Genomic DNA, 26,888 nt, shown 5'->3' with positions numbered 1-26,888 from the left:
TGCGTAAATCCAATGCGGTTTTTCCTTGTATCGAAACGATTGATTCCGTATATTTTCCTACGAACGGCTAACTTGCTGAGCACAGATCGATAGTCGGAATATGAATCGATACGTCAATGTAATGAATGAACCACGACTCATCATAACACAAATATAGTCCATCCTAAGTCAATCTAGTACAGTCATTCCTCTCTGAATTAGTAAAAAAAAAAAAATGTTGTGAACACCTGATTATGCATTAAAAAAAATAAAATAAAAAATACTCCATATCGCGTGAAAATGTTAAACACAGTGATATACATTTTTTGGTCCCAGCACTAGTTTTCAGCATGCAGCTCACTTGTCATTTCTACATGGGTGAATTAATCACAATCTAAAGGCACACGCTGCATAATTGTGTGTCCTACATTTTAATTTGCTTTGGAAAATAGCCCCTGTTTTTGTTATCGCTAATTAAATACAACATATCCACTTGAATAGGCCCATTCGTCATGGGGCCCAGACAGCACAAGGGTCACTGATCCACCACTCGTTACGCACAGACATGCACACACGCTGTATAATATATTTATACTGGAAGACCGGATAACAGCTACTGCCTCGGCTCTGAATTCACACAAAGCATCATCCGCATTAAACAAACTCGGAGTGACCTGACCTTGGAGGTCAGGCCGCACTCAGCTTCCATCTGGCCAGAAGGCAGGAATAATTAATTGGTTGATGAGCCACGCTCGCAACGATGTTTGTAAAAGCTGTTAGGACAAAAATAGCCTTTCGGGCCCTCCGCATCCCGCTCACCGGCCCTTCCGGCTCCTTCCCTCAGGTAGGCGCTACCGATCAATGCAAACCAGAACTAGCAGACATTCCGACAGCTTCTTCCCTCTTGCCATCAACTTCTTAAACAGCTAACCTACAATTCCATTGCAACACGCCGGCAATTTCGTTTGTCTTGAGTTCGTTGTCACATTTCTGTGGGGCCAATGATACATTACTCGTGCACTCACTCTAGTCGTCTCGCCACGCTGCACTATTTGCATATCTGTTGTTGACCAATACTGGCCACTCATGCCAGAGTAGCATCTGCCCCATTTGCACACTGATTGAGGAGTTTCTGCAACATTTGCACAATCGACATCGTCCCAGATGATCGCGCGACTCGTCACTTTAAACCGCATCCACTCCTTGAAGTCTGGGCGCCCTTTGCACAATGGTCATTGCACCGGACTATTGCAATATGAGTCATTCGAACTGCTTTAAGTGCGAGAGGACTCCGCATCTTTTTGCGCAATTGTCAAAAAAATTAAATTAATTGTACCGGCATTACCAGATAACTAGCAACCCTTTATTGCTCAGTGACTGTTTTTTCTCAATGTCTTTCTGTCTCCAAAGTGTTCTCTGTCAATTGACTGTCTGTTGTCGTACTAGAGCGGCTCCGACGACCGAAGACAAATTCCTCGTGTGTGTTTTTGGACATGTTTGGCAAATAAAGATGATCCCGATTCTGATATCTCAGGGTTTGGAGCCAATGCAAGTCCATTGACTGTGTGAAAAAATGTAAAAGTATAATGTTTTGCTTTGATTGGATAACATGCGAGAAACGTTCTGCTATACCAGTTAGTTACCTTGTCTTAGTTTTCCAAATCTTATGAGTGCTTATGAGTCTAGTTTGTTTTAACTAGGTGCAATTTCAGTGGACACAATGTGAGCAAAAACTTTACAATACGCTCTTCACTCGGCGTGTAACAATTCATTCATTACATCGGTTGATCGATTTATATTTCTACAATCCAACTGTCATCAGAAAGTTAGTCTCAATCATTTCAAAAGGCAATCAATCGATTGTATGGATACGAGGAAATAGCACATTGGCTTTACACACAGCAGACTTCATATGAAGGTGTGTGTGTGTGTGTGTGTGTGTGTGTGTGTGTGTGTCGTACTTCCAAGAAACACACTTGCAATTCTTGTTACTCAGCCCGACTGTTCAGTTTGCACAGAGCAATTAGCTTCCGCCAACTCACTCTGTTCACAGCACTCTTCTTCTACAACACTAAATTCTTCTTTGTCTCTTTTCTTCCTCATGTGCTATGTGCGCCCCATATGTAGACACTCCGCATTCAACAACACTCTCAGCAGTGTACCCCGCCTCCTGCCCGATGATAGCTGGGATAGGCTCCAGCACGCCCGCGACCCGCGTGAGGATAAAGCCGTACAGGAAATGGACGGATGAGAGTTGTCGTCTCTCATTAAAATATGTATTTTATCGTAAATGCAGATAGAATGAGGACTTCGGATGAAGAGCAGCCTTCAAGCTCGGAAAACGCCACCTGACAAACTCAAAAGATTTACTCCAGTCCATTGTCACTGTCAATATTGGTCCTCGCTCTCACACGCCTCTGCTCCAAGTGAAAATCCATTTGTCTGAGAGTGCTATAAAACCGAGGGGATAATAGTGCACCTCACCCCTCCTCCTACATCACATGATGGTATAAATCTATTCCCAGAGAAACCAGATGCACATCTGATTAAAAAAAAGGGGGGGGGGGGGGAGGTAGAACACATCATACGCTTGATTTAGGACTCATCCAAGCTCACTAAAACACTAGTGTCTAGTCTGTGACAGAGGGCGGTTCTTATGTACTGAGTTAGAATCTCTCTTTCCAAACAAGAGCTAATTCTTCTTTTATTTCATTCCAAATAATTAACGGTAGTTTTGGGCAGCACGGTAAGTAGCGTTAGCACGTCTGCGTCGCGGTTGTGAGGCTGGGGGTTCTGGTCTTGGCTCCGGTCTTCCTGCGTGGAGGTTGCATTGTCCTCCCAGTGTTTTGCACGGGGTTTCTCTGGATTCACCGGCTACGTCCCACATCGTAAAGACGTGTACGTTCGGGAACGCCAGCGGTTCGAATGCGACTGTGAATGGTTGTGTGCCCAGTGTTCGACTGGCGACCGGTCCAGGGTGAAGCCGATAAAGCCCGCTGAGATGATCTACTTTTATCGACCATTGCCCGGTTGTTCAAAACCCGGTTATTTTTTAACCACCGGTTAAGTAGACTTAACCGACCGTTAACTTTAACGGCACCGTTATCTTGTTGTCCCAAAACTCTGTTAACTTTAACCGGCTGGTAACTTGACGTTAAAGTTAACACACCTCTAACATTTTAACAGTGTGGTTAACTCTCACGATGGCTTCAAACTTGGTGTGTATCATCTCAAGACATGGGGCATTCAAAGTTGGGAAAATAACATATATTTCATAGATTTAGTCAATAAATAAGACATGAATGACTGTGATCTATTTGGACATTTGAACGATCTTAAATAATGAAGTTGTGATAGATAAACATTGCGTCTGTATGAAGCGCCCGTACAATCTCAATTTCCTTGTCCACGGTAACTTGAATAACAGTCTAAAATTGGATTCGATTCGATATAATATAGGTTAAAATAGATATAACAATCCAAAAGAATGAGCTCGGGGATTTATTCATCAGTTTTTCAGGAAGAGATATTGACAGAATCATATTACGTCCATGTGAAGCACCCACAAAATATCAGCTGTAAAGTTTGGACTGATTTTCTCTCTTCACTGGATCATTGAGGACCATTTGAAGTTCGTTCAAAGACACATCGCAATGATTATGCCTTTTATATGAATATATGTAGAAGTCATTCGTGTTTATATTGATTGTGATATTTCAAAGTATTATAAACAAATAAATAAACAATAGAAAGTACAATGAAACCTAAACTGGCATTCAGTATAATAATGATAAAAGAGATGAGTTCATTTTTGTGTTTGTTTGTTGTTGTTTTTTTCAAATCATGCGTATCAAAATTAAATATGGGGTGTGGTAATTATTGCTTGATATGAAGCATAAAAATCAATGAATCGCCTATAAAACCTCGAGTAATTGTAGGTGATGCCCCTTCTCTGTATTCAAAACAGAGAGCTGTACGTGTTTGGAACATTAATATTACCGATAAATTCGGTGAATTTCGTTTCAATATGTCACCCATTATCACGACAGGGACGCCACAATCGTTCCTGCAGACTATGTTACAGTGTACGAAACAATCATACGTTTACGGTTGTGTAATCTTACAGGAAAGTTCGCCAACATTTGTGCGAAATGGCCCGGCTCTGCTCGCGACAGCTTTTTGCGCTAAACCGGAAGTCAACAAAATGAGGAATTGTGGGCTACATTGGCGCCGACCAGTGACGTCAACCACACGGTTAACTTTTGACGGTGCCGTTAACTAACGACTGACCGTGTTTTGAACAACGCATATTTAACGGTCAGTTGGCTAACGGAGAGTTAAGAATTTAACCGCTGGTTAAAATAAGTACGTTTTGAACAACCGGGCCCAGGACGGTCACAGTGCTCAGTTTAGCGTATCATACACTACCTATCAGGGAAAACAAGACAAATAAGGTGACTTTGAAAAGAAGAGCAACAAAACAATCGAAATGACAGCATTGGAATCCTCTTCTCTGTCTCCTTTGTTAAACTTATGTCATATTTGGGCATGGCCCATTCAGCTCCTGACAAACAAGGAGGGGAATTTGATGATATTGTTCCGCTTACTGCAAGCATGCCTACTTTGCTCCAGGAATGTCACCTTGACTTGCTTTGGGTGTGGAGATAAACATGTTCACTTGTCCTTTAACGCTTTCATGAAGGTTCAAAACAGAGACAGAACATGGTTTAACAAGGTAGGAAATGCATAAAGATCAATATTGGACATGAGACCAAAATGATGCCTTCGATACTATACTTGCATAAAGTACCTCGATACTAATAGTGAAACCATATCATGGCAAAAACCGAAAACCTCGGTAAAAGCAGTGGAATCATTGACAACGAAACATGACACTTGAAATGTTATTCATTCAAAAATATTATTCGGCAGCTCATGATATTTGAAGAAAAATGATCATCATCTTCCAGGGTCCGAAATATCCGGTATTACGTCACCAAATGTGACGTAAAATGAGGTATTTGCCGATGTATTTCTCAGTTTCCATCGGTACAATATGCAATGCATGTTTTGAAGCGATTATTTCTCGTAACTCGATGCAGAGAGGATTGAGTCATCACAGAAATGAAAAGTGTGTAGCGTGCAGAGGTAAACAGCTACGAGATCGCTGATTGGTCAAAAGTCAGTCGGAGGGAGATTCGTGCAGCTAGCAGACGTTAAAATGCGACACGCCGAGCTCAATCGCGGTTGAAAACTGGGCAAAAAGCCCCATGTGGCTTTGTTTTACATTCAAAGAGGTCGTCGTAGATGAGATGCAGTGTATTAATCCCTTTGTGGCCAGCACGCAAATGGAATTAAATATTGGCAAAATTACCCGCCCAAGTTTGTGGAGGGTGTTAAAGGCAGCGGGCTACAAAAAAAAAAGATAATGTTGAAAAATTCAACAATTCCGTTTTTTTCTGTCAATATGGGGTGCTGTGTGGACATTAATGAGGAAAAAAGGAACTGAAAATATCTTTGCAAATGGCTGCAATATAACATAAGTGTGACAAATTGAAGGGGGTCTGAACACTTTCCGTACCCACTGTAAAGGCCCTCAGGCACAGCTTGCCAAGCCCTGCTCCATCAAGCCTTGGCGTTAGTGTAGAAATGCTGCTGTGTGTACTGTAAAGTCTGGACTATTTTGGACTATGTTTCTCCAGCTTTAACACCTGTGTCTTTTAAAAAAAAGATGTGGCTTATATGTGGATTTTCCCAATCCAAGGACTGTCAAATGGGGACTGGAATGGGGACTTTTCTTTTGGTTTGAAATAGTGCTTTCACGATGCCCTGTTGTTGTTGTTGTTGTTGTTTTATTTTGTGAGAAGGCGGCACGGTGTGGGACTGCTTCGTACATCCGCCTCACAGTTCTGAGGACTGGGGTTCAAATCCCGGCCCCGCCTGTGTGGAGTTTGCATGTTCTTCCCGTACCTGCCTGGATTTTCTCCAGGCCCATTCAGGTTTCCTCCCACAACCCAAAAACGTGTGGTAGGTTGATTGAAGAGTTCAGAGTGTACCCCTCCTCTCACCCGAAGATTGTTCGATTGAACAACAATAAACAGATCATTTACAATCGCTGTTTTAGTTTTAAATGAGGACCATCTCATACAGAAGTTTTTATTTTCACATCTTGAGAGTTGATGGCTTTTCCAGGTGCGCGATCAAAGCATGAACTCGCGCAAAATCTGCTTGTTTGCGTGACAACTGCCGACCCACAGACAGCAGCGGTACACACAGCACTTGAAAGAAACAAGGGTCAATTTGACGAGAAGTGTACTTTTCATGGTTAGGACATTAGCCAACTCTTTAGCAAATTCCTAATTTACGTCATTATCATTACAATTCTTAGTTTTCTATGAATGATTGTGTATCAATACATTGTGCATCTTGGGTAAAAGTTTTCTTTTTCCAAAGCTGATCCTACATTATTTGTGCGTACGCATGGTCCGAGTCAGGGTAGGCAAGTGGGGCAGAGCCTCACTGCCCCCTGGTGGTATTTCCTTTCTACTACATGTGAAGCGTAAATAAAACCTTATGATTACATTAAATTGTTCCATTTTAGTTCTACGGTCCGTGCTTTACATCGATTTTCTTTTTCAATCCAATAATTTCCTCATTAAAATAGCTGAATTTTCATATTTCCTGTTCAAATGCATAGGAAGCGCAGCTGCGAGTCACGTTGAGTCACCGGAGTCATCTTGATGCTTCAAGAGACCACGCACACATCCATTCAGGCAGGCTGCGATTGGTCCGTGGCTTCACACAAGAGACATTGGTGTTTCCTCATTTCATCGCCAACAATATATGTTTTATCACACATGTACTGCACTTACTGACGTGGAACAGACTGTAATATATTGAATGAAAGTGTCTTTTTTATCGACCAGAAAAGCCACAAAAGGTGCACGGTGGAGTCTGGTATGTACGCTGCCACAGCCGGCATGTGGCAGTGTTGAGTTGAGCTTCATCGAGCTCCAGACGTCACGCGACTTAGTCAGTCTCTCGCCAATCATGAACGTCACCGCACGTCACTGGTCTGAGGGTGTTCGAAATTTGTTTGCAGAGTACAAACAAAATCAAGTATGAACATACTGATAAATCACAGGTTTTTGCGTCAAACCTGCGTACAGTTAGTGAATGAGGCCCATTGCGCTGACATGCTGACCTCTCCCATGTTTGGGCTCATAATATCATAAAGTCGATGCCGCCCTCTATTCGCTAGCATGCTCATCGTGTAACCATATTAACACTCGCTCACATATGTTGCAGTTACAAAAATATCAGTATATCACAAACGCAAGTAACCGTAGGGCTCCATTGCTAATTTCAGATGGTTTGTGTATTTAAAATGTGGCACAAAAAGACATGCAAACAATAAAGAGAGCAAATGAACATCATCTCATTATTGACATTCCAACATTATTTGTATTATTCTTCAAATTATGTATCCACCGGACAGTCTCCTGAGGGTACCATTTTGTAAACATCCAACACAGCCGCTACAATCATACTCAAAAATCCTATAATTGTACGAGTCTTCCGCCATTAATTAGCTGAGGGAATTTCCACAGTTTTTTATGTGGCTGTTACCAAGTGCACGTTTTACAGCTCTGTGCGCTCTCTCCTAGAACGGCAAAATATGTTTTTCTTACTTTAAGGACAAAATACTTTGTTATAAAACATGCATTCATCCGTCAATCCATCCATTTTCTATACCACTTGTCCTCATTTATGCGAGCGGATTGGTACGCCATGAACTGGTTGCCATCCGTCGCCAGCCAATCCCATGGCACATGAAGACAAACATTCAAAACTCCCACCCATTCCCACCTAGGGACACATTAGAGTCTTCAGTTAACCTAACATGCATGTCTTTGGAATACTGGAGCAAGCTGGCCTACCCAGAGAAAACCCACTCAAGCACAGGGAGAATATGCAAACTCCACACGGGAAGACCGCATCAGAGAGAGATTCCAACCCTGAGCCTCAGAAATGTGAGGCAGACATACGAAACATTATTTCATCTTGCTGCCCATATGCAACCATCATGACTTCAATGAAGTGAGCCAAGAGCAGCACACTGCTTGCTTGCATTGATTGTGTCCACAGGCTGAAAAGCAGTTTGCATGTATCTACGAAGAAGGTTGCACTAGCATTCCAAAGGTCAGTGGCACAATCCCACGAAGTGGAGGGTGATGTGTTAACCGTGGACTAATTAAGTGTTGAGTCGGCTATTCTAATTCTGGGACTCAGCTGGAGAAGCATTTGCACTACGGTCCATGCACAACACTAATGTAGCACAATTGGGGGGAAACTGCCATGCTTTATTTTACTGTACCTTATATATGAAACACTCACACTAGCATGCACGGCTTCTCGTTACCTGTATATTGTTAAGAAATGTCCTTTATATCAGGAGTAGCGGCAGTTGAACTGTCACTGACAAGCCTCATTGAACAGCCACTAATAACAAGGACAATAACAATAATAATAATAACACAGCGCCTATCAAGTGATGGAAGGTGCTTAAAAATAACTCAGGAGTAATTCAAATGTTGAGTATGTGAGGAATTTTGTTTACAGGAGTAGCTAGCGTTGGCAACCAGCTGGTAGCTTGCCGGCTGAACGCGCAAACAACTGCGTGTTGAAGCGTTCGGTAGAGGTCTGACAGGCAGGTGATGCCAGAAAAAGTAGGGTGGTAAATTTCCCAATGCAGAGAGAGCTCTGGATTGGGTTTGGCAATGGTGGAAGTTAACAACACTCCATTCTGCCTGCCTGGGAATAAAGACGACTGGCTTGCATACAGTGTAATCAAAACACTTGGTTTTCTAAGAGTGCCAAGAGGAGAGGAGCCTGACAGAAAAGTTGGACACAATAGAAGAATTAGACAAGTAGGGCTATCACAGAAGAACAGAGGGTCCGCAGTTTATGCAACAAAGATCAGCTAGAAGAGAAAACAATCAGAATCAGAGTCATCTTTATTTGCCAAGTATGTCAAAAACACACGAGGAATTTGTCTCCGGTAGTTGGAGCCGCTCTCGTATGACAACAGACAGTCAATTGACAGAGAATACTTTTGAGACAGAAAAACATAAAATCACAGTCACTGAACAATAAAAGGTATATAAATAATGTGGTATTTGCCAATATTTGTTTTTTTTTTTTTTGACAATTGTGCAAAAAGATGCAGAGTCCTCTAGCTCTTAGAGCAGTTCAAAAGACTAATATTGCAATAGTTCGGTGCAATGACCATTGTGCAAAGGGCGCCCAGACTTCAAGCGAGTAGTGCAATAATCTGGGACAATGTTGATTGTGCAAATGTTGCAGATACTCCTCAAATCAGTGTGCAAATGGAGCAGATGCTACTCTGGCATGAGTGGCCAGTATTGGTCAACAACAGATATCCAAATAGTGCAGCGTGGCGAGACTACTACAGTGGGTGCACGAGTAATGTATAATTGGCCCCACAGAACTGTGACAACAAACTCAAGTCAAACAATTGCCAGCATGTTTCAATGGAATTGTAGGTTAGGTGTTTTAAGAAGTTGATTGCAAGAGGGTGTGTGCATGAGGTGGCCTCCCCCAGCCTCACCTGCTGTGTCCTGCCCGTCAGAAAGCTGTAAATCTACTGGCAAGATGGCAGGTGAGACGCTGAGCTGGAGAAGCTTGGATGAAAGGAGTTCAGGGATGATGGTGTTGAACGCTGAGCTGAAGTCCACCAACAGGATCCTCGCATAGGTCCCTGCACTGTCGAGGTGTTCTAGGATGAAGTGCAGTCCTATGTTGACTGCATCATCTGCAAACCTGTTCGCTCAGGAGGCGAACTGCAGGGGTTCCAGCAGGGGACCTGTGACGCTCTTGAGGTGGTCCAGCACGAGTTCTTGAAAGGTCTTCATGACCACAGATGTCAAGGCGACAGGCATGTAGTCATTTAGAGACGATATTGTAGGTTTCTTGGGGACTGGAACGAGGGTGGAGCGTTTGAAACAGGATGGTACTTCGCACAGTTCCAGAGATCTATTGAAGATCTGAGTGAAGACTGGAGCGAACTGGTCCGCGAAGACTTTGAGGCAGGATGGGGACACATGGTCCGGGCCTGCCGCTTTGTTAATCTTTTGTTGTTTGAAGATGCGTCTCACATCCTGTTCATGGATGGTTAACGCAGAAGTCAGAGGTGTGATTGTGGTCGCGGGTGCGGCCTGGTGGGTGTGTGGTGTGAAACTGTCCTTTTCAAATCTGCAGTAGAAGGTATTCAAGTCGTTGGCTGGTGTGCTATTGTTCTCAGCTTGGGGGGAATCGTCGCTTGTAATTTGTAGGCGTTTGGAATGCATGCCAGACTGATTTAGTCGTTAGCGCTAAACTGTTTTTCCAACTTTGCTGCATAGTTCCTCTTTGCAATGTTAATTTCTTTAGTCAGCTTGTTTCTAGCGTGATTATACAGGGCCATGTCCCCGCTCTGATAAGCGCCCTCCTTGGCTTGGCGAAGCTGCTTAAGTTTGGCAGTGAACCACGGCTTGTTGTTGTGGAATGTGCGAAATGACTTTGTTGGTACACACACCTCTTCACAGAAACTGAACTTTAAGCAGGAATCAGGTGCAGGTGGTGAGAGGCCTGACTCAAATTGGAGGCCAGAACACAAAAAAAAAGCAAAGCAATTTAATTTGAAACTTAAATTTGTACGTTAACATGTACTTGAGCGGTGTAAAATGTTTTTCTGCATGAAGTTTTTTTGTAAAATCTGCCTTATTGTACTCTTCGGAGTCTTCCAGATTGCTTAATTTATGTAAAAATCTGAAACATTCTCTCCCCCTGAACCCCCCCCACGCAATCGTTTTTTTTTGGTCACGTTTTTCATGCCTTTGGTGTTTGCATGTCTGCCTCGGGTAGGCGCTATCGAACAATTGAAACAAAAACTTGCAGGCATCCAAACAGCTACTTCCCTCTTGACATTCATTTCCTCAAAGGTTAACCTACAATTCCATTGCAACATGCTGGCAATTTTTTGACTTGAGTTCGTTGTCACATTTCTGTGGGGCCAATTATACATTACTCGTGCAGTCACTGGAGTAGTCTCGCCACTCTGCACTACTTGCATATCTGTTGTTGAGCAATACTGGCCATTCATGTATCTGCACCATTTGCACAATTGACACTTCCAGATTATCGCACTACTAGTCACTTTAAATTGCCTAAATTTCTTCAAGTCTCTGTGCCATTTGCACAATGGTCACGATACCAGACTATTGGTCTTGTAGACATTTCAAACGGCTCTAAATTGCTAGAGGACTCTGCATCATTTGCACAATTGTAAAAATAAAATAAATTAATATTGGCAAATACCACATTATTTATATACCTTTTATTGTTCAGTGACTGTGATGTACCGGCATTACCAGATAACTAGCAACCCTTTATTGCTCAGTGACTGTTTTTTGTCCATGACTTTATGTCTCAAAAGTGTTCTCTGTCATTTGACTGTCTGTTGTCGTACTAGAGCGGCTCCGACTACCGGAGACAAATTCCTTGTGTGTTTTTTGGACATACTTGGCAAATAAAGATGATTCTGATTCTGAAGCTGTGCCACATGAAAAACATCCTCTTCTTTAAGAACACTCATTCTGGAAAAGAATTGACGAAAATCATTGTTTCACTTCATTTTTCACTCTGACCAACTTCAAAGGCTAATCCCAAATGCATCCTCCAGGAAAATATTAAGTACAATAATTTTCTGTTTTTATCATCCATTTCTGAATTTGAAGTTCATTCTGTGTTGTGACATAATCCCTAACATCGCTCCGTCGCTTAATACATTTAACATTAACATCCTTAAAGAAATTTCTCGTGTATAATGCGCATCCACCCCCCCACACACACAATTTTAAAAAAATAATAATAAATGGTGCGCATTATACATAGGTAGCGGGCAAAATGAAAAAGAACTTTCCCATTTTATAAATGTATTCTCTTTCTAGAGGTTATGAAAAAGCGGTACATGTTCATTTTAATATGCCACTGCCACCTAGAGATTATGAGAAAGGTGTACACTTTCATTCTAATATGTCAGCTCCACCGAGAAGCTATGAAAAAGGTGTAGTCTACACTTTCATTCCAATATGACAGGGATACGTATGACTGCATAGTATGTACAGTTGTGCTCATAAGTTTACATACCCTGTCGGAATTTGTGAAATATTGTTTTTTGTAAATACGACTGATGACTAATTTCTTTACGGTTATGTTTTGTTTAATGATAATGCTTTTCTGAAATGCTTGCCAGTTTAATTTGAATCCCATTAAAATAAAACTAAATGTGTTTCGACTGGGCATTCATGTTTTCTTTCAAGAATTGCACTCATCTCATAAATTCTGCCCGGGTAATCAAACATATGAGCACTGTTTTCTCATTTACCAAATAAAAGTAGGGCTGTGAATTTCTAAATAAGAGCAAGTAAATAAAAATAAAGTATTACATGTTCAAATAAAGTGCTTAACTTCTGAATCATTATTTGAAAAAACTAACGAAATACAGATAATACTTCATGTTTTGATCATATGGGTAGAAGCAAAATCATGCATTGTAAAAATGCATTATACATGGGTAGAAGGGTTTTCCAGAATTTTGAGGTCAACTTTGGGGGTGCGTATTATACATACATACAACAGAGGATGTCCGCTTCAGAGGTAGGTCGAGTAGCATTGTACTCAAGTAAGAGTAGTGTTACTTGACAATAATGTGACCCAATTAAAGTAAAAAGTAGTCCTCTAAAAAATTACTTGAGTAAGAGTAAAAAGTACACAATGAAGTAATTACTCAAAAATAGTAACTTCAGATTTTTTTAACCACAGCATGAACATCAATAAAAAAAGAATTACAAAATAAAATGTGAATGTGCAAATTCTGATATTGCTGTGTGTGCGTGTGTGTGTGTATGCGCAGTCAAAACTACAACAAAACCTCTGCAATTTACTGCACGGTGTTTTCTCAAGTTAGAAGTGAGCTGCAATATCCACGTTTGGGCAGACAGTGCCAGACAAATACTACAATACATGAAAGCTGTTGTTTTTGTTTGTCTAAATGTACAACGCCAATTCCAATGACGTTGTGTTAAACATAAATAAAAATAGAATACAGTGATTTGCAAATCATGTTCAACCTATATTTAATTGAATACACTCCAAAGACTAAATATTTAATCTTCAAACTGTTCAACTTTATTTGTAGCAGTACCAAACCAGACTGTGATGGATGAACACAGGACTGATTTGATGAGTAATGTGTAGAACTGCCTCAGCAGCTCCTGTGGCAGGCCGTGCTTCCTCAGAAGTCACAGTAAGTACATCCTCTGTTGGGCCTTTTTGAGGAAGGACTTGATGTTGGTCACCCACTCCAGGTCCTGAGAGACTGTAATTCCCAGGAACGTGAAGGTCTCGACGGTTGACACAGGGCAGTTGGACATTGTGAGGGGCAGCTGTGGCAAAGGATACCTACTGAAATCCACAATCATCTCTACAGTCTTGAGCGTGTTTAGCTCCAGGCTGTGTCGGCCGCACCACAGCTCCAGTCGCTCCACTTCCTGTCAATACGCAGACTCGTCACAGTCTTTGATGTGGCCGATGACAGTGGTGTCATCTGCAAACTTCAGGAGTTGGACAGCCGGGTGCGTTGAGGTGCAGTCGTTCGTGCAGAGAAAGAAGAGCAGCGGAGAGAGGACACATCCTTGGGGTGCGTGTCCCCTAGCCTCACCGGCTGTGTCCTGCCCATCAGGAAGCTGCCACTGGGAGATCGCAGGCGAGATGCTGAGCTGGAGAAGCTTGGAGGAAAGGAGTTCGGGGATGGTGTTGAAGGCAGAGCTGAAGTCCACAAACAGGATCCCCGCGTAGGTCCCCGCACTGTTGATGTGTTCTAGGATGAAGTGCAGTCCCATGTTAACTGTGTCATCCGCAGACCTGTTTGCTCGGTAGGCAAATTGCAGAGGGTCCACCAGGAGACCTGTGACGCTCTTGAGGTGGTCCAGCACGAGGCGTTCAAAGGACTTCATGACCACAGATGTCAGGGTGACAGGCCTGTAGTCATTCAAACCCGAGATTGCAGGTTTCTTGGGAACTGGGATGATGGTGGAGCTTTGAAACAGGATGGTGCCTCACAGAGTTCCATAGATCTATTGAAGTTCTGTGTGAGGATTGGAGCGAGCTGGTCCGTGCAGACTTTGAGGCAGGGTGGAGACGCAAGGTCTGGACCTGCCGCTTTGTTGATCTTTTGTTGTTTGAAGATACGTCTCACATTCTGTTCGTGGCTGGTCAACGCAGGAGGCTGAGTCAGAGGTGTGATGGTGGTCGGTGGTGCGGCTGGGTGGATGTGGTTTCTGAAAGCGTCCTTTTCAAATTTGCAGTAGAAGGTGTTCAAGTCGTCAGTTAGTCCTTTATTGTTCTCGACTTAGGGGGATGGTCGCTTGGAACTGGTTTGCGATTGTAATCCACGCCAAACTGATTCAGAGTTAGCGGTAAACTGTTTTTCGAGCTTTACTGCCAAATTTCTCTTTGCGATGTTAATTTCTTTCGTCAGCTGGTTTCTAGCGCAATTACATAGGGTTCTATCCCCACTTCGATAGGCGTCCTCTTCCGCCTGGAGAAGTTGCTTAAGTTTGGCAGTGAACCACGGCTTGTTGTTATTGAACGTGCAATATGACTTTGTTGGTACACGCACATCTTCAAAGAAACGGATATAGGATGTAACAGTGTCCGTATATTCATCCAGGCTGCCAATTGAAGTTTCAAAGACACTCCAGTCTGTGCAGTCCAAACAGCTTCGAAGTTCTATCTTTGCTCGATTAGTCAATTTCTTCACTGTTTTCACACATTTAAGATTTTGCCTGTAGCAGCTTGATCTGCACTCCTGCTCGGTTCCCCCTGTGTCGTCTACACCTCCATACGCCATACACCGCTGAGTGACTCGGAGAAAAGAATTGGGCAGATTTTTGAAAGTCGGTGAAACAAAGTCCGGGGTAGACTCCCCAATGTTTAGCAAGTCTTCCCTTGTATAAGTGAGTCCCGTAATGTCTCCAAAGACACAAAAACAGAGGCAATACTTGAGAGCCCGTAACCGAGGCGACCACACAGTTAGGCGCCATCTTGGCAAAGACAAACAGTGAAAGTGCAAGAGATGAGGGTTTGGGAAGGGAAATATGAAAAGAGAAAAGTCTCGGGAGGGAGGCGTCTGTTTGTGTGGCTAGGGCTACTGGTTTAACATGGGGAGGAGTAATTGGGACCAGCCGCTTACGCTTTAAATAACTGCTGGGTTGTGGTGTGTGGCAAGGAGGGAAGTGAAGCAGAGCCCGATATAAAGATATATGTATATATTATACTTATATGCTATATTTGTATCTTTATATACGGCTCTGAAGCGGACTGGACACTGCAGGTGGAGTAAATTCAAATTGATGAGTTATTGCGTCCTTCTGATGAATTGAGGGAAACGATACAAAATGGCTGCAAGATCACCCCCCCTTAATCTTGCTATTTATGTTTGGACACAGAATCTACACAAAGTTGTTTTTGTTTTCTTACCTGTGGAATCAAACAGCTAGTTTCCTTTATTTCTTTCCATGGTTCACTTGAGTTCCAAAACCTAGAGGAAAACATGACTTCAGTTATACACTGTGACTGAGAGAATGACTGAAAGACGACAATCAAAACAAGATATGAAAGATGTGGACGGGTGACAAAGTCAAGTGACGTTATACCAGTCTCAGTATGAAAAGGTATCACAAAATGTCTGGGAGTTATGCAAATCAAAAAGAGATTCAGTATGTTTGGAATAAGGCCAACACATCAACACATTATCCCTAAGCAATCATTGTTTAAACTGTATATGGCCGACTGGTTCGCACATCTGCCTCACAGTTCTGAGGACCGGGCTTCAAATCCCCGGCCCCGCCTGTGTGGAGTTTCCATGTTCTCCCCGTGCCTGCGTGGCTTTTCTCCGGGCACTCCGCTTTCCTCCCGCATCCCCAAAAACATGCACGGTAGGTTAATTGACGACTCTAAATTGCCCGTAGGTGTGCATGTGAGTGCGAACAGTTGTTTGCTTATATGTGCTCTGCGATTGGCTGGCGACCAGTTCAGGGCGCACCGCGCCTCTGGCCCCAAGATGGCTGGGATTGGCTCCGGCACGCCTGTGACCCTTGTGAGGATAAAGCGGTACGGAAAATGGATGGATGGTAGCAGGAGTTCGTGGTAGCAAAAGGTTCCTGTGGCCCATAGGGTTTGTGTCTCCATTGCACTTATTAGTTGAGGCTAGCTGAAGCAAATGTTGGCTGATGTTGCTCATTACTGACACTTACCGGATCTAGGGTTAGGTTTGGGATGCAATTCATTGACACTCTTCTCTGAAAGTATTGGGACAGTGAGGCCAATTTATTCTTTTTTTTCTCCCCGCGGACTGAACTGTTTGACATGAAAAGATGAATGAGAGATCAACATGTCATGTCTTATATTTCTAGGTATTTAAAACAACTAAGAAGACAGCACAATTTGCTTGAATCCGCCCATTTTTCATCGGAGTAAAAAAATTCGAACCCGTGACAAGAGACGGGGACTGGAGTCATTGTGACTTGAGACTCGAGCTGACTGGGAGTCACTGTATTGACTTGCGACTTGACAAAAACAAAGAGACTTGATTGTGACTTGGGTATTAATGATTTGGGACTTGACTTGAGACGTGATGATGAGAAAGACTTGACTGTTGTTCAATTTATGTTTGGTTTAAAGACGAAATATAAAATGAACAACAATCTAACGTGACATATCGGCATGCGAGCACACACTGGGAATAGCACTTTCATGACTGACTGTTGATCAGTCCTAACCCTCGCTGAAGAGAAGCCCATTCTCACTGTATCATCATTGTGGGAGTGATACTGGTCCCCCAAGTCACAACTTTTGGATATAAAAACCACAAATGACGGAAACCAATGAAGTGCAGAATGCTTTTTCCCCCCCAGCAAAGGTTTAAACTTGTGTGACAGTAAAAGGGAATGGTACGTAATTGGTGGTCATGGCAGAAGAGCCGACCGCTCTTCTCCCATTCACCACATCCATCTGAACAACAGATTCTCCCCTCTGGCCCAAGACGAAAAAAACAACTTCAAAGGCACTATTCCAAATTATTACGCACAACAGCGTTTCAAGACATTTGAGAGGTTTTAAAGAAATACAAATCGTAATTTATGAGATTTGGAGCATTTTTTTTTTTTTTTTTTTACATTTTGACATAGGGCCCCTTATTTGAGAGCAGCTTCACAATTCTTAAAATCGGTTTAAACTTGTGAGTTTTTTCCACATGTACATAAGTATTCACAGTCTTTGCCACGAAGCTCCAAATTGAGCTCAGGCGCATCATGTTTCCACGGATCATCTTTGAGAGGGTGCTACAGCTTAATTTGTTTCTAAACCCAAGTGTGTCTTGTACCTAAATATACAATGTGTGTAATTGTAGTTGTTTTGTATTTAGTTATACAGTAAACTCCAACGGCAGTGCCAATAAACAGCTTTGAGCACACTCAGGAAGGGCAGCAAGCAACAACAGCGGTCAGGGTGCTTTTGCAACACAGGAACGTGCATACACACGCCACTGTTCGGCGCGTTAATCGTTTCGCTTTGATTATAATGTTCATAGTCAAAATCACGATTCAATTTTGATTCTTCGACCAGCCCTAGTTTCTTTGAGATAGTGCATTGTCATCCTTGAAGATGATTTTGTTCATGGAAGCACGGTTCTTCTTTTGGTACCAAGGAAGTGGTCAGTCAGAAACGCCATGTACTTTTCAGGTCATTTTCACACCTTCAGGGACCTTAAAGGTGCTGACAAGCTCGCTCTTCTGCATGTTTCTGCCCAAATACAATATGTACAATACGAGTTTTAGAAGAGTTTCTACTTGAATTTCTTTGCAGGGTGTCAAAAAAGCCTCCCAAGGGCTGCCGTTTGGATGTCAACTGCCTCCCAAAGTCAACAAACAGTCTTTTGCTTGAGGATGGTAAATGGGCTTTCACTTGAATAGCGCTTTTCTACCTAAGATACTCAAAGCGCTTTAACACTGTCTCCTCATTCACCTACTGATGACGCAGCATCAGGAGCAACCGGGGGTTCAGTATCTTGCTCAAGGACACTTGGGAGATGGTTACAACCTCTGGGTTAAGAGACGAACACTGTACCACCTCCGCAATGCCGCCCCCACGCCATGCTCTGACGGTTCTTAATCGGGTTCGAGGTCAGGGGAGGATGAGTGCAACATGACTTTCTCTCCTTTTATGCCCATAATAGCAAATGATTCAGAGTTATATCTTGCAGCATGAGATTGTCCACTGATGAATGTCGTGCAAGCCTAGATGGTCCCGATGGATGGAGTAGTGGATGCTTGGTGGAGGTCTACCATGTCCCAACAAGGGTGCGAAATCAGCAAGGAGGTGGCGGACTGGCAGAGTCATGTACAGCAGCGTTCCCCAACCTTCTTCGCACCGCGGACCGGTTCGGAGTCGGCATTTTTCTCACGGACCGGCTGTGGTGGCTGCTTCCTCCTTTGCCGTTCGTGGCGTGTCCACTGGGGGGGGGCGGAGCGATGCAGGAGTCGGGGTCGGAGTTCCTGTAGGCAGCCAGACCAGACTGCAGTTCCGTAGCTCCACAATGAGAGTAGACTTTTAACTCCGTAAAGGTAGTTCTGCCTGTGTCGAGCAGAAACCTACGACTGCATCTGTATCTGATTGGGCATGATACGCGCAACACGACCAGGGTCAATCAATTTGTTTTTCCAATACTTTCCCAGTGTGTTGCCTTGTGGTGTTAATTTCAGCCCACCAAACTGTATTCGTTTACCAACCAATGCGTGTTCACAGTAACTGAATTAATTGTTCTACGTAAATAGAGAGGATCATACTGTCCAGGACGCATCATTTGGTTGGAATGTTAGATTTAATGTCAAATCAGGATAACCTGAATCATGGTCCTTTTGAGATGAGGACTTCCTCCTTTAGCTGATCACACCTGTAATCCACTTTACAAGGAACTAATTGCTTCGCAGCTGCCTTGCTCGCTGCAAATTAATGCAGCTCAACAGGACTATGCGTTTGCCCTTAAGAAGCACCTACTTTTACATTTGAACAAATGTTTTTAAAACAAAAGGTGTAAATGAGGTGACCGACAAAAATGATGCCATTGTCGTTTGATTGCCTCGTGTATAAGTCACGAAGTCATTGTGCAAAACCAATACAACCCTTGGCCCTAAAGGGAGACTGGATTGTACATGTATTGAAGCTGCAACACAAAGTATCTCAATTATGTTTACTAGAGTGCTGTTTGTGGTAACGTAAGATTATTCCATGTTATCTTTTCATAGAGAACTGAAGGATACTTTTGATCAACACTTAAGTGAACATTTTTTTACCACAGTCAATTGCTAGTTAGCCCAAAAGCTAAATAACTACAATATCTGTCAGCCATCTGTCTCTGCTCTCGGTTTTGATTTGAATGTGGACTTAATGAGATCGTTTTGCCATCAAAATGTAACGTGCTCGGTTCTTCAAACTGCGGAGCCATTTGAAAGTGGTCATCGATGATGATCTTCCCGAAGACACGAGGAAAACCGAAGAAAACCTCTGGAGGGTGAGAATAATCAAAGGCTGCCGCCTTCAGGCTCAGGCTCGACCAGAATGCGTCTCGGTAGTTGAACGGATGATCTCATTTAAAGGGGCATGTCCATTAGGGCAGTACGTGCCACGAAAGCCGAAAGAATTGTGCGCGAGTAAAACTCAAAAGTTGGGAGGAGTTGACTTGTCAAGACAGGATGACAAGCTACTACCAAATGAGTTTGCCAACAAAGAAGTGGACCATTCGCATGCTGATGCAAAAGACCTTGACAGCTGGCTCGCGTACCGCAGGGATAACCAGGTAATTGGTACCCCAAGGAAAGCGAGCATGAAGTTTCCGGAGTTTCGGAGGGTTGTGGCTCAGGTTACAAGCGTGATGTCATTCATAAAGAGGCTCACGTTGCAGATGCAGAGAATGACAATGGACACCTTCCACCACCAGTCAAAACGTCTCGGGTCACTCCAGTCCCCCGCGTCTGAGTCCGCTTCAGTGCTTCCCATCTGCCGGAGATGGTTGCCTTAAAAATCCTATGCCATCTGGATTTTAATCAATTGACCAAGAAACATTTTCCTTTTGTCTCATTGTATTTTAGCATGCAGTAGTTTGACAGTTCATCAAGAAGTTTCATTCCTTACATTTGTCTCGAGCAATGAGGTGCTTTAAGTGCATTGGCATCTGCATTTGGATTATATTTCGGATGTTGAGAAATATCTACAAAAATAAGAGAAAATGCAGTTCTTGTGAATGAGTGTTAGTAAGAGAGAACTAATACAAAAATCTGTCATTTCTATAACATCGAGGTCCAGCCTTTGATTGATTCATTTTGCAATTTTCTCCACAACAAATGAGGCTCTCACTGCTTTTTTTTTTAAAAAACTGTTTCGTTCGACACTAAATAATGAATGTACTTCAATACTCGTATCGCCCTTTAATACTGTAACGAATTGTTATATGTGTTAATTGTTGTTGTGTGTTGCCTGTTGGCAACACACAACAATGCTGGGATAGGCTCCGGCATTCCCGCGACCCTAGTGAGGATAAGCCGGTCGGAAAAATGACTTACCGACTGACATTTTGACATAGAACCTCATTTGATGGCAGTTGAGGATCATCCTCCATTAATTGTGAGTTTTTGGAGAGTTTCTGCTTGAATTTCCTTCGCGATGGCGCACTGTCATGCTTGAAGCTGATTTTGTTCATGACAGCATGGTTCTTCTTTTGGTACCACTGAGGAAAGTGGTCAGTCATAACTCCGGATACTTTTCGGAAGTCATTTTCCCTGACAAGCCCTCGTTACTTGACTTATGACGTTTTTACAATGAAATTGATTTGGATTTCACGACGCACGACTTCCGAATGCTGCAGAGAGAAAAAGATGTGCACAATATATTTGGAACGCAGTATAATTATTGGACTTTACACCGATTTTAATCGGGCTGATCGGTATCGGCTGATATTTAGCCTTTTGTGCTGATCGGCTTTAATGTCATAATTTGCCGATCCGATCAATGACTCCGCAAAAGTCTGTATTTCCTTCCTGCCATCTAAGAGAAGACCATTCATTTGTTCTGTCTGTCACAAAGATACATTTATTGTAAATAGATTTTTTTTGGAGCAATTAAGTACACAAGTATATATACAGGAAATGAACAGGTCATTTAAATAGACACATTGCTCCATCTTGTGATCGGTTATCCCTTTTTTAAACTCACTGATCGGCCCCAAAAATCCTGATCATGTAAAGCCTAATAATTATAGTTCCCTTTGTTTTTGGAAATGTAAAATATACCTTCCTTTTTAAAAAAAAAAAAAAAAAAAAACAATCGTTTTTATTTCATAAACAATTCATTTTTGCAATTCCGTTCATTTACGTTAACAATAATGAGCTCGCGAGGTGAAGAAATTGTACCACAATATCTACTTTTTAGATTGCTTCCAACATTAAACTTTCATTTGTGGCGCATCAATCACCTTTGGTAGCCATATTTCTTTTGCTATTTGTCCTCATAATCAGCGGTATTCCTTGTTCAGTCATGACAAATTGACTCATTGCGGATTCAAACAAAAAACGAAGTACAGTTTCTTGCTTATTTGACTCTCGTGCAAAATTTCAAAGGGCATCGTGTCACACTGCTCTACTCGCATGCCTGAAGCTTGGGAGCTTCAGGCATGCGAGAACACTGTGCTGCTCTTGTACATTCCTTGCAGCACTCAGCCAAGGTTGTGGACTTTTGACATGCCTTAACATTCACATTGTGCGCTCCATGGCAACCCCCTTTTCCCAGGAAAGACGTTCGCTTTTCCCCGTGTGTCTAAAGCGACTCGATATAGACAGTGTTCGGGCAAATGGGTTTCTGGTTAGCTGTTTTCGAACGTTTTCAGTGTCATCACTTAGCAACAAGCTGTCCACATAAAAGTCATCACACAAAGCTGCTTATCATGTTTGTCTGCTGGCCATGAAGACGGCAAAAACAAATCACAGCAGATGCTTCTCATATTGTTGCTGTGGAGTGTTTATTGACATATTTTGTATACTTTACTTGCAGTCTACAATCATTATTCCACGAGGACCTTTGTTGCAAAAGTGCAAAAAACTCACCGGGAGCTTTCGGCAATTATTTCTTTCTGCCTTCGAGCGCCACCGTGACCGTGAGTTCAGGCCCCTTTTGTCCAAAACCTAACCCATCAGCAAGCATCACAAGATGGAAAGTATTGTAAAGTTCTCCGACGAACCAGTCGACTTGCACAAGTTAGCAAGGAGACACCGCACACGACCTCTGCGCAGAAACCCATTCCTTGTTGAAAAATCCACAGCTAAACCAGGTGAAAGGAACATTGTTGCCACCGAGCATTCAGAGGCAGACGGTTTGGGTAAAGATTGAAATTTAACTGCGTGCATGTAAACTGGGACATTACAGAGAAGTATGGGGGGGGGTCAGTCATGAAAGCAAACTATGTCAGGAACCGGATTAATTTGTGGCTCTAAACTTTTCTCCCTGAGGAATGCCTTCACGTCTCAACTCTCTCTCCCCCTCTGCCCCCACAACACAACCCCACCCCTATTCCCTCCCCAACTACAAATCCTCCTCTCCAGTTGGCTGCTCCGTTCAGCTACACTCAACAACAGAAACAAAAGGACCTCTGTGGAAACAAGAGCTTCACACCACCACTTTGAAAATGCAACAGACCAAAAACCAAATCACAAGTGAAAACTAAAAATCCTAAAACACAAATCTACATATGTGATAGATGTAGAGTACAAGAAAGTACAGAGGCAATGATTGTCTAGCCAGGTGGATTAAACAACAGATCACATTTTATGTGAAACTGTATAGTGCATGTCATTCTTTGGAATGAGGCTACTGTCATAGTAGCACGGGACAGACAAAAGCCCCTTTAAATAGCCAGTTCCAGGCAGTCGTGTTTTGCCATTACTCAACCTCACTGGTCTGTAGAAAGCCAACTAATGGGGGAGGGAGGGCATTTTTGAACCGCCATTAAGCTGGTGGGGGAAGGACAACAAGCACACTGGGAACCATGCTTCTGCGTTATGTGTCAAGCTACAGTTGTGGGACGGTACGCTACCTAAAACTAGACTTTACACCGATTTTATCGGCCCTATCGGTATCGGACGATAATTAGCATTTTGTGCCGATCGGCTTTAATGTCGCAATTCGCCGATCCGATCAATATGCTCCGCAAAAGACATTCACGCCATCGTGCACAGTATATTTGAATCCAAAAGCCAGTGTATTTTTAGCCTTGTCGCGTGTCTTTTGACATAGACCTGTTCTCTGGTTCATTCATTCAATTTTCATGCAAAGATTTCCACAATGTATGGATGTATTGGATTCAATGTATTCATCCAAAAGTGTGCTCGAGGAGTCTCGCCTCTTACTTTCGACACTCAGCACTTTTTTTTTTTATTCACACTCTACGTATTTCCCACGTCGAGCGCATTCACATCTCATTCAGGGTCCCCTGGGGGGCTGGCACGATGCGTGATGGGGCGGATGTCGCTCCGGGTCCTGGTACATCCGTGCTGTTCTCTGGTCCTGTTCCAGCATGTCTGTGCACCAGTGCACAAAGCAAGGTCCATAAAGACATGGACGAGAGAATTTGGCGTGGATGAACTTTATCGGCCTGCACAGAGTCCTGCCCGCAACCCGATAGAAGATCTTTGCATTGATTTTGAGCGCACAATGAGGCAAGCCTCCTCATCCAACATCAATGTGTGACATCCCAAATATGCACCTGGAGGAATGGGCAAAAATGACCATAAACTCACTCCTAAACCTTGTTGAAAGCCTTCCAACAAGAGGTGAAGCTGTAAAAGGTAGACCAACATCATAATAAACTATATGGATTTAGAATGAGCGGCACGGTGGCCTATGGGTTAGAACATCTGCCTCACCGTTCTGAGGACCGGGGTTCCAACCCTGGCCCCGCCCGGGTGGACTTTGCATGTTCTCCCCGTGCCTGCGGGGGTTTTCTCCGGGTACTCCGGTTTCCTCCCACATCCCAAAAACATGCATGGTAGGTTCATTGAAGACTCCAAATTGCCCATAGGTGTGAAGGTGAGTGCGAACGGTTATTTGTTTATGTATGCCCTGCGATGGGCTGGCGACCAGTTTCAGGGTGTGCCCCGCCTCTCGCCTGAAGATAGCCGGGATAGGCTCCGGCGCACCCGCGACCCTCGTGAGGAGCAGTAGAGAAAATGGATGGATGGATTTAGAATGGGATATTACTTCAAATCATACGTGAGTCAAGGCAGATGAGCGAATACTTTTGGCAGGATCGTGGGTAGCTCGAGCTATTATAAAATGTGTTCCCGATCCAGATGTACCTGGAAATAAAAACTAAAACGTTGACCTCGTCTCCAAGTCATCTTTTGAGATCGCATCCACTATTTTCGGTCGACAGCAAACAAAGAAATTGCCTCACTGTGTACCTCCAAATCGGGGTTTGCCCCAGCAGCATATTGTCGCTAATCTTATTGGATCTGTTGGCTCACAGAGCCCCATTAAAGTAGGCAGACCATACTGATGAGGTTAGCGACTTAATGCTTGGTGACAAAATTAAATTAAGTATTTAATCTGGCCATAGTAGCAGAGGAGACAAAGACCCCAGATCACAGCTCCACAAGTTGCGACATTTCCGAACGGAATCTATTTGCATCGCCTTTGGATTGACGGTTCACATAAAAAGGACAATGAATGGTTGGATGAAACAACATTGCGAGAACGTCGGGACTTTTATTGCGTTATTCACCAATTATTACGTTCTGGGCCTAATTACATTTTAAAAAGGGCAAACGTATTACGTTATGAGCTGTTATTACATCCTGGCCTTCGAGACATAACACTACTTCCCCATCGCTTATTTCGTCATCTTATCGACATACTCCTTTGACACGGTGCCCCTTGCGTAGTCCCTATTGCACAGCTCCACTGAGTTCATAAGCCCTAACCTCGTGGCCAATGTGCACAATTCAGACAATAGTGCTTCATCGAACAACCCTGAAACTTGAAAAATCAATGTTCTTCGACAGTATGCGTTCAAAAGTAACTGAATCTAACCTTTTCGAGCTTCGAGGTCATATTTGGAAAACTATGTGACGTTACAGACGACGGTCGAATGGCACACGACCACAGAGAGCCAATCGCGTGCCTCCTCTTCGGGAGGAGGACGTGATAGGAAAAAGAATGTTTTGTTTTGGGGGGTTTTTTTCAATTCAAACCAAAATCATAAGAATGCAAATTTCCAAAAGCAACTGTAATTGAGCTACACATTTTCGCCCGCGAATATAAAAGATTACAACTGCGTAATTTTGTCATCCAATGAAATTCACATTCATTCATTCATTCATTCATTTTCTGAGCCCATCCCAGCAATCGCCGGGCGAGAGGCGGGGCACGCCCTGAACCGGTCGCCGGCCAATCGCAGGGCACACAGAACCTGTTCCATGTAATTAAGTTACACCCCAACTCTGACATGGGTTCAATGCAAAGATCACGTGTTAAACGCAGCTGTGAATTGATAACCAATGGTTCCCTTGCAAAAGCCTACCGGTTTTGAAACTCACGTTGCGTTCCGTTACCAAACGCGGCGAACGGAAAGGCGACGCCGCCGACGTCAACCGACCCCAAAGGAGCGGCGCTGGTTGAGCTACCCGCGGGGGCTAGCTATCGCGAGACTTCGCACGTACGGGACGCCGGGATTTAGGCATGAGAGCGAGACGAGCTTCAAAGTTTACTGCCCCCTCACCTTTACGTGTGCGACGATGCCGTCCATTTTCCCAAACGGTGCCTTTCTCCTCCTCCTCCTCCTCCTCGCTGCAGTGCGCCGAAGTTCAGCGCTTCCGCGCAAAATAGCCACGCTATCCCGTTGGCCCGGACAGTCAACTTTTTTACCCCCCCGAGTTACGAGTTCCGAAATTCCACCGCCGGCGAGTTCGGACTTGCGCATTCCTCCTCAACGATCCGACGTTCACGCGTCTCCGCAAACAGGCGGTTCACGTGCTAACATTCGCGCGAAGTTCCCCATCATCTCGGTGGAGATGCCCCCCCCCCCCCCCTCTCCCCTCTCCTCCCCCCCCGCCCGCATGGAGTCGTGCGAGCGGCTTGGAGCTGGAAACAGCGCCCAGCTCTTCTGCGAGTTCAAAGGGGCATATCTTGCCGCATTCACGGCTGCTCGTTCTTTCCAAAACCCTATCCTCTGCTCGACGTATCGTGCAACGACGTCAAATCCCTTTCCCCCGTTACCGTTGTCGTGGAAGCGCGCTGATTGCTCACTGTGTCCTTTCTTTGAACTCATTTGCGTCAGAGAGAAGAGCGGGACCAAAAAAATAAATAGGAGCGAAGTCGCCACTGAAAAGTACGACAGACATTGAAGGCAGCATAGTTGCCGGTTTAATACCTTTTTTTTTTTTTTTTAAAAAAGAAGGGAAAAAAACCTCTGGGAATTTGCTGACACCCTCTGGCCGACTAAAAACACGCGTCTCACGAAGCACCATGCTGGTCAACCGGCACTTTAGAAGAGCGGGACCAAAAAAATAAATAGGAGCGAAGTCGCCACTGAAAAGTACGGCAGACATTGAAGGCAGCATAGTTGCCGGTTTAATATCTTTTTTTTGTTTGTTTTTTTTTCTTTAAAAAAGAAGGGAAAAAAACCTCTGGGAATTTGCTGACACCCTCTGGCCGACTAAAAACACGCGTCCCACGAAGCACCA

General features: G+C 43.6%; 1 protein-coding gene across 1 annotated transcript in view; it reads right to left on the bottom strand.

The window, feature by feature from the left end:
* Nucleotides 1-26,420, bottom strand: part of plxnb1b (plexin b1b) — a 115,062-nt gene extending 88,642 nt beyond the window's left edge. Inside the window, 2 exon segments of the mRNA XM_061688818.1 lie at nucleotides 15,583-15,643; nucleotides 25,925-26,420. The gene's annotated coding sequence lies outside the window, so the exon portion shown is untranslated.
* Between the last annotated feature and the right edge of the window lie 468 nt (nucleotides 26,421-26,888).

Source organism: Phycodurus eques, chromosome 10 (assembly GCF_024500275.1).
Source record: "Phycodurus eques isolate BA_2022a chromosome 10, UOR_Pequ_1.1, whole genome shotgun sequence".
NCBI classification, from domain to species: Eukaryota; Metazoa; Chordata; class Actinopteri; order Syngnathiformes; family Syngnathidae; genus Phycodurus; species Phycodurus eques.
The sequence above is the reverse complement of the archived record's forward strand: the minus strand, read 5'-3'. Positions and strand labels throughout refer to the sequence as shown.